General features: G+C 40.8%; 1 pseudogene; it reads left to right on the top strand.

Moving 5' to 3' along the window:
- Positions 1 to 32: 32 nt before the first annotated feature.
- LOC138021232 (uncharacterized protein PF3D7_1120000-like) overlaps positions 33 to 6484 on the top strand; it is an 8873-nt pseudogene continuing 2421 nt past the window's right edge.

Genomic DNA, 6484 nt, shown 5'->3' with positions numbered 1-6484 from the left:
TTTTTCCTTGTACGTTTCCCAAATGGCGATTAATGCCGCAAACAAGTAGGTACAGCGTCTTAGGAGGGTAGCGTTCCACGGTTTGCTTCGCAACTTCACAAACGAAGTTGCAGAGTCAGAAGTTTAAACTGCTCGAGTGGGACTGACAGCTCCTCGACATTGGTCGACTCAAGTCTGTTGCCTCCAGATGTTTCCAATTGCGCTTTTTTGTTCATTCTCGTATTCTGCCAGGCAGTAAAAACGTTCACCGCCCATTTGTATTGTACTTGGTGTTTTTAGGTACGGTTTCAGACAGTAAGGAAATTTCTTCCTCTTCAGTTTTCGGTTGACGAAAACAAGCTGTTGCCTTACTGGCAATTTTGAATATTTCTATATTGTCTCGTGGGACGTACAGCATTTTGGCATCCATGTCCAATTAGCGAATCCCATAACATACTTTGCATTCAACTTAATGTATTCATTTCAAAAGCAGGATAAATTATTCGCGTCCGATCTGTATGGACGTTTACAATGGCTCGCCTATCGGCTCGCCATTGTAAACGCCCATACAGATCTCCCACTCATATTTTATCTACTACTTATAAAAAGGTGTCGAGGTGAGAGCAATAAATAAGGAATTGCAGGATGGTGAAAAGCAGGAAGTGGAGGTAAATATGTATCGCGCCTTAATTATGAAATAATGCGTAAATTTTCAGTTGACTTGTGAATTGAATATGTAATTGCTTCTTACATTCTACAACTGATTCTTGGTTTGCATCCACGTGATGAGACGGTTTTGTTGGTGTACAAAACAATAGAAAATGGCCCACAAGTTTTGCATGATAATAGAGTCAAATTTCCAAAAGACACTTTGCTGCATTGTTCTGTACACCAACATGGTCGCCGTGACGTCAGAGCAACAAAAAGCGGGAACTTTTCAATGTCAGTGAGTTCATGTTGGCCGTACGTGGATTTTCGGAGAATGTCTTGTGCTTCTACAGCCTATTTTTCAAACTTAGCAAGTATCATGAATGTTGACTAACCAGGCAGGACAGCCTGATTCAAGCGGGGCATCTTTCGGTTGTTCTGCTAAATTCTATAATACCTGTTCGTCAAAGTTCTGCCACCAAACCTCGAACGTCCTTAAAAGTGTTCATTTAATGCAGCCTATTTTAAAGGACGACTTATTTATATGGATCATGAACATCAAAAACTTGTCTGTCTTCTCTTTGTATTGCGTAGGTATCCAAAATTAAGGAATTAGAGGAGGAGGTAAGGAACAGCGAGTCAGAGTAAAATATTGGCTTCTATTTGTGGTTACGTAAAAATAGCGCCTAAAGCAGTTAACGCAGTTCATTCAAATTGTGGCCGAGAGCACTAAATAGGACGGAGGCGCAAGCCTTAAAGTTGGAGCTTTAAATTGTTCATTGCAACCTTGCGAAAACGTTTTCGACTCAAATTCGACGCAACGAGGAATTGGGTTGAAAGACTCAAGCGCGGGGCATCTTTCGGTTGTTCTGCTAGATTCTATAATACCCGTTCGTCAAAGTTCTGCCACCAACCTCGAACGTCCTTAAAAGTGTTCATTTAATGCAGCCTATTTTAAAGGACGACTATTTTTATATGGAATCATGAACATCAAAACTTATGTCTGTCTTCTCTTTGTATTTCGTAGGTATCCAAAATAAGGAATTAGAGGAGGAGGTAACGAACAGCGAGTCAGAGTAAATATTGGCTTCTATTTGTGGTTACGTAAAATAGCGCCTAAAGCAGTTAACGCAGTTCATTCAAATTGTGGCCGAGAGCACTAAATAGGACGGAGGCGCAAGCAAGCCTTAAAGTTGGAGCTTTAAATTGTTCATTGTAACCTTGCGAAAACGTTTTCAACTCAAATTCGACGCAACGAGGAATTGGGTTGAAAGACTCAAGCGCAGGGCATCTTTCGGTTGTTATGTTAGATTCTATAATACCCGTTCGTCAAAGTTCTGCCACCAAACCTCGAACGTCCTTAAAGTGTTCATTTAATGCAGCTTATTTTAAGGGACGACTTATTTATATGGAATCATGAACGTCAAAAACTTATACCTGTCTTCTCTTTATATTTCGTAGGTCTCCAAAATTAAGGAATTAGAGGAGGAGGTAAGGGACAGCGAGTCCGAGTAAAATACTAGCTTCTATTTGTGGTTACGCAAAAATGGCGCCTGAAATAGTTGAGGCAATTCATTCAAATTGTAGCCGAGAGCACTAAATAGGATGAAAGCGCAAGCCTTAAAGTTGGAGCTTTAAATTGTTCATTGCAACCTTGCGAAAACGTTTTCAACCCGAATTCGACACAACGCGAGGAATTGGGTTGAAAGACTCAACCGCGAGGCATCTTTCGGCTGTTCTGTTAGATTCTAGAATACCCGTTCGTCAAACTCTACCACCAACCTTCGAACGTCCTTAAAGTGTTCATTTAAAACAGCTTATTTTACAGGTAGAGCTAATTTATATGGAATCACGAACGTGAATACTTACGTCTGTCTTGTTTTTGTATTGCGTAGGTCTCCAAAATGAAGAACAACAATAAGGAATTGGAGGAGGAGGTAAGGGACAGCGAATCAGAGTAAAATACTAGCTTCTATTTGTGGTTACGTAAAAATAGCGCCTGAAATAGTTGAGGCAGTTCATTCAAAGTGCAGCCGAGAGCATTAAAAGGAGAGAAGCGCACGTTTTAAAGTTGGAGCTTTTAATTGTTCATTGCAACCTTGCGAAAACGTTTTCAACCCAAATTCGACGCAACGAGGAACTGGGTTGAAAGAAAAGGAAATCACCGGGCTTATACCAGACAAGTTACTCGGAATTTCGAAGCAGGCCAGTCTAGATCAAGTAAAACTTTTATAACCGCGGTGACCTACATCTTGACATAAAATGAGTGTGCTACAACATGACCTAATTACAAAAGAAACTTATTTGACTTTGGCTAATGGCTCGAAAGAAAGAGGAAAGTTACCGGAATAAAACACAGTTTCATGCCATTATGACATGTAGGACACTCTAATCTCCTGAGAGACACTCTTTTATGTCGGAAACCAGGAGCTCATCAAGGGGAACCTGTATCTAGATTAATTCCTTGAGTCAACCTTTCCCGAGTAAATTTATTTTTAGGAAAAGGTTTTTCCCGCAAAAATTATCGTATTTCCGATGACGCTGAAGCCGCTGTTACACGTTGAAACTTTTAGCTGAAACTTGTGTGCAACGGCGTTGCGAATGATGTTTCAGCAGGCGTTGCACCGTGTAACATGGTCGGTTTCGTGAAACGTTTTGAACTTCCGTTGCGAGACCTGTTTCACGAAAAGTAGAACCGCTTTCTACTTCTGCAACGGTCGCAACGATTGCAGTGGTGACAAAAACAAGAGTTCCACCGTGTAACACCACTTTGTGAAACTGGTCTCCCTCGCTCTTGTCACGCTACGCTGCTTAAGCCAATCAGAAATCGGCTAAGGCCATGTAAACAACATTTCGAAACCAGTTTCAACGTTTCCGAACGATTTTCGACCTTTTATGTTACATGGTGCAACGCCTGCTGACACGTTTTTTGCAGGGCCGTTGCACAGGAGTTTCAGCTAAAAGTTTCAACGTGTAACAGCGGCTTGAGCTAGCTTTGTTTTGATTAGCTCTTACAACAGTGGGCGTACTTAAACTCCCAAAGCAAGCGTTCTATTAATAAGTATACTCGGGAAAGGCAAGTATGGGAGATAGAAGCTCCCCTTGACGAGTTCCCGAGTAAAGACATTTGTTAAGGCGTTATACAAAGCTAACATTAGAGGTTTTTTTTTTCGCGAAGCACGTGAAAGCCTTTTTTTTTTTCATTTAAAGGTTTAAAATTTAGCGTAAAGGCTTTTCCCACCTATTCTTTACAACAAAGGTGACGAGGCTGAGAGCAAGAAATAACGAATTGCAGGATGGCAGGAGCCCATGAGTAGGGAATCCATATGCACTATATCCTTGAGCCAACCTTTGCCCGTATCTCTCTATTTTTAGAACGCCACGAGTTGTTCGGAAATGCACGCACTGTTTAAAATGGCCAATCAGAATAAAGTCATTGTCTAACGAAGACAAAAATGACAAAAACAATGTACACAAATTGTGCGAATTGATGTAAATGTGAGTCTCCTGCTGAAGGGTTGGTTCTAAAAATAGAAAGATAAGGGCAAAGGTTGACTCATAGGGCTTGTATGGGGGAGGCAAGCTCCTACTCATGGGCTCCTGAGGATGGTGAAAAGCAGGAAATAGAGGTAAATGTGTATCGCGCTTCTAATTTTCTTGCCTTAACGGGACACCAGTTTACTGTGCCGTTTGACCCAAAAAAACTGTTTCTCAGTTAATTCAATAGACAAGTATATATATTTCCAGATTTCTACATTCAAGCGATGATTCACCTAAAGAACCAATTTTATTTGAATCATTCTTTTCTCAGGATCTGGAGCATAAACTTTCGAAGGAAACCGATGAGGAAGCTCGAGAGCGTCGCGTCAGCGAAAAATTACAAAAGTACATCCGTGACCTTAAAACATACGTAACTTCAAGCTTAGAGGTACCAGAGGTAAAACAAGATCAGTTGAAACCCCAGTCAAATTAGATATCTTAAAAACACTCAGCGAGCATTTAGGCGATCTTTACATCGGTACACGAGACATGGTATCGGAAACTTGTAAATGCAGCGAAGATCTTAAGAGGGAATTCTACGATTTCGGTTACCACGGGCTTCGAGCGGACCACAATGAATTGATTCACAGAGTTAAAGATTTGGACGATACAGTTCAAGAGATGAGCGAAGAAGAGAAGGAAGAGTTACAAAAGCTTAAAGAGTTTCAGATGAATCGAGAAAGCCTGATAAAGGAATTGGAGGAAAAATGGCGTGTTCTCTTTTCTCCGGTAGGTTATCAATATCGAGTTCATTAATGACTCATTAAGTCAATTACCAATCACCGATTATACCTCGAAACATCTCATGTTTTCACGTGTTTCTCGGTGCCTTTATACCTCTACCATGCACGAAACACTCGTCATCAGCATCATGATCATATCTTTATTTACCCTGGGATTTTAGAGTAGGTTGGTGTAGAGTTTGCCCTCCCGACCATGATATACCACAGAGGACAGACCACAACACCGAGAACTCCATGCCCTGCTCTTTTGAATAGTGTGTGGGTTCTTTTTACGTCCCACACTGTTGTAACATGGGGCCTACAGTTTATCGTCCTTCTTCGAGAAGACTTTGGTGAGGATGAAACAGGTGTTGTTATCCAAATATAGCTGGCCCTTACAGAAATCGAAAGGAGATGAGAAGAGGAGACTCTGTTCTATGTTGCATGGTGAATGAAAGGAAAAGGGGTTGGAAACAGAGACATATAATTCCCTGGGGGATTCTGAATCCCCGACTTTCCCTCAACTGAGGGGACTTGGAGGGAAATGGGCTCCAGTCAGAATATAACAATACATGAATTCATGTTTGAGGAGCAGTATTGTGCTTTTGCTTCTTTGTTAATTTGCATATCCTTTGTGGGACTTTACAATTCATTACACAAGCAATTCAGTAAGAAATAGTTCATTTCTTTTATTCCATCGCTGTCGTTTAATTTGCAGCCTGAGCAACTTTCAGGAACTCGATCATTCCTGACCATTGGAAGAGGGGAAAAGTCAACGGACAACAAAAAGGTGTCTATTATCTACTATCTATTAACCAAAAGTGATGTTTTTACAGGAAAATAACGAATTTCAAGTGCTTTCCAACTAATAGAAAAACCTGTACTCTGCATATTAAGGACGTTCGCGTTAATTGTTTGTGCGCAACGTTACTGCGCAGGTAACGCGACTGTAATAAGTCACGCATTACTTCGAGCATTAGCGAAGCTGAGGTTTTAAGACCTTTGCAAAAACCGTGGACGATAAGTCTTGCACAGCGTTGGATCAGAGAAGATCGTGATCAGTCAAAATTGATTTAAAATATTTTTTAAGTCAAGTAGACTACTGCACGACTGATATTCGCGAGGTTTTATCAGTCGTGCACTAGTCTACTTGACTTTCATACAAATTTTTCAAGCATCAGTTAAAATAACATGGCGACAACAACGCCGAGGAAAAAATTCCAGGCCGGCAAAAGAATGGCACATTTATTTCCGAATCATCATGAAACTTCAAAGAGAAGTGAGCGGGAGGATGGAAAAGCTCTGGAAAAGGTAGCTGATCGAGTAGACTAGTGGCTGAAAGTTTGGAAAACTCGAGGACGAACCGTTGCGTAAATTTAATGGGGCTGTTTCTTTTTAATGTTTTTATTACCCTACGAACTTAAGTTCAAAGTGAATGCATGTTTTTAAAGTTCTTTTCCTTTAGTTTCGTGAAAATTGAGCAGTATTTTCGTCCTCGTCCGCTTGAATAGTGCGGACCTTCGTGGAAACAATCAGCGATTGAATTTTCACAAAAAAACACACTCCAGAGGATGAGCATGACGGCAATGAAGAGA

The sequence above is a fragment of the Montipora capricornis genome, chromosome 10 (genome assembly GCF_036669925.1).
Source record: "Montipora capricornis isolate CH-2021 chromosome 10, ASM3666992v2, whole genome shotgun sequence".
Classification (NCBI taxonomy): domain Eukaryota; kingdom Metazoa; phylum Cnidaria; class Anthozoa; order Scleractinia; family Acroporidae; genus Montipora; species Montipora capricornis.
The sequence above is the reverse complement of the archived record's forward strand: the minus strand, read 5'-3'. Positions and strand labels throughout refer to the sequence as shown.